At 42.5% G+C, this 1,667-nt stretch overlaps 1 protein-coding gene across 1 annotated transcript in view; it reads left to right on the top strand.

Moving 5' to 3' along the window:
- RAPGEF5 (Rap guanine nucleotide exchange factor 5) overlaps nt 1-1,667 on the top strand; it is a 272,187-nt gene that overhangs the window by 102,585 nt on the left and 167,935 nt on the right. The gene's annotated exons all lie outside the window — the stretch shown is intronic.

Here is a 1,667-nt window from a genome sequence, read left to right as displayed (position 1 = left end):
GTCATAACTTCTGCCCTAATCTGGTGAGCTCCATTTTTTCCACCCCATCCCACATCCATTTATTCTCTCATGCTCATGTAATGCTCTGCTCTGACCTCTGCCTCTTTTCTGTCTAGTCAAATTCTACCCACCCCTCCAGGGGGAGCCCAAGTCCTACCTTGTAGACGGCAAAACTCCCACGATGTCTGCAGCCCGTCAGTCTTTCTTTTTTAGTAACTTAACTGTTTTTGCTTTGTGGTCAAAAATTTTTCCATTTTTTTGTCATTTTTAAAATTTTTTTTATTAATTTCAAGTATACAGTACTTTGGTTAGACATATAGTTTATGAAGCGATCCCCCTGATTGCTCTTTCTCTCCCCCGGCTCTCCACCCAGCCATTACATTAATGCTGACTGCTTTGCCATTCTTAGTCCTATCCATCCTGCTGTGTTACCCGTTCCTTTTTATCCGTTCTACTGAAATGCCCTCTAAAGTCTGCTTGATTCACTGCCTTAGGTTGACCCCTCATGAGCTGAAAACCCAGTCTCGTGGTCCTTTTAATAACCTTTTTGGTACTTGGCTATTAGGGTCTGCCTCTGTGGCTCTCCATTAAGCCCCTCTAATTTGCTGTCTTCTTTGAAACTGTGAGGAAACCACTTAATGTCTCTATGTTAACACAGCCTGTTTTGTACAAATGCATTTTTAAAAAGAAAAAATAAAAGTGGATTTTTTTTTTCCATTTAGAAAAAAAAAATGTTTAAAGCAGGAACAGAAATGGAGCTGCAGCAGGTTGTTAGGCTAGTTTAAGGAAACGAAATTCCTATTCTATACAAAATAACTTTCATATCCAAACTGAGTAGATAATTTGAAAGAAGTCAAGGGTGTTCTATCTTGGAAAAAGAAATAACAGTCCTGGTGTCTCGTGCAAACGGAAAGCCAAACCAAACCACCTAGAATGAACTTTTTTCTAACTCTTTTATGGGGAGGGTGGGCCTGAGTAGGAATACTGAAGGAACTGTGGGGAAACGCAGCTTAATAATTCCTTCAGGACTAGTGGGACGTTCTTCTCTGACACTGATTCGGTTGAACATTTAGGCTGCGAGGAAGCTTCACTATTTCAATTCAGCCACCATTGCAGCTCCCAGCTTGCCAGGGGTGGGCAAGGGGCGCTCCAAACAGCCAAGTCCATGAACCTTGAATACGTAAAACTATTTTCTACCAATTACAGGATGGTTAACGTGCTGTTTTTAAAAGAGTTGTAGAGGATTATTGAAATTAAACTCACACCATACTTAGACATGTAAAGAAAAAATATAGCTTTATTTTTCTCTGAGTCTCTACATGAAACTCCATGCTGCTGCAATAGCCAGAAAGAAGGAAAAGAAGCACCATAATTTTGGTCTAATCTGGTAAAATCGTTCTAATCAATTTTAAAAGTCCCTTTAGGTAGCTGTTTAGTATATTTGGGTTAAAATATGCCCTCCCCCTCCTCCTCAGCAAGAGAGCCTGTGGGTATGTGGGGCGTGGTGTGGGCCCCGGACCCTGGCAGAGGATGCTGTCCTGTCAGGGTGGACCATTTTCCGCCCTTACTGATGCTACCCAGCTGATGGGCCGCCAGTTCCCTAGAGACCCCTGCGGTGAAACTAGGGTGTTCTGTTGCATCCGTTGTCAGGCCTGAGGCTGGGAAAA

The sequence above is a fragment of the Pteropus alecto genome, unplaced genomic scaffold, assembly GCF_000325575.1.
Source record: "Pteropus alecto unplaced genomic scaffold, ASM32557v1 scaffold21, whole genome shotgun sequence".
Classification (NCBI taxonomy): Eukaryota; Metazoa; Chordata; class Mammalia; order Chiroptera; family Pteropodidae; genus Pteropus; species Pteropus alecto.
The sequence above is the reverse complement of the archived record's forward strand: the minus strand, read 5'-3'. Positions and strand labels throughout refer to the sequence as shown.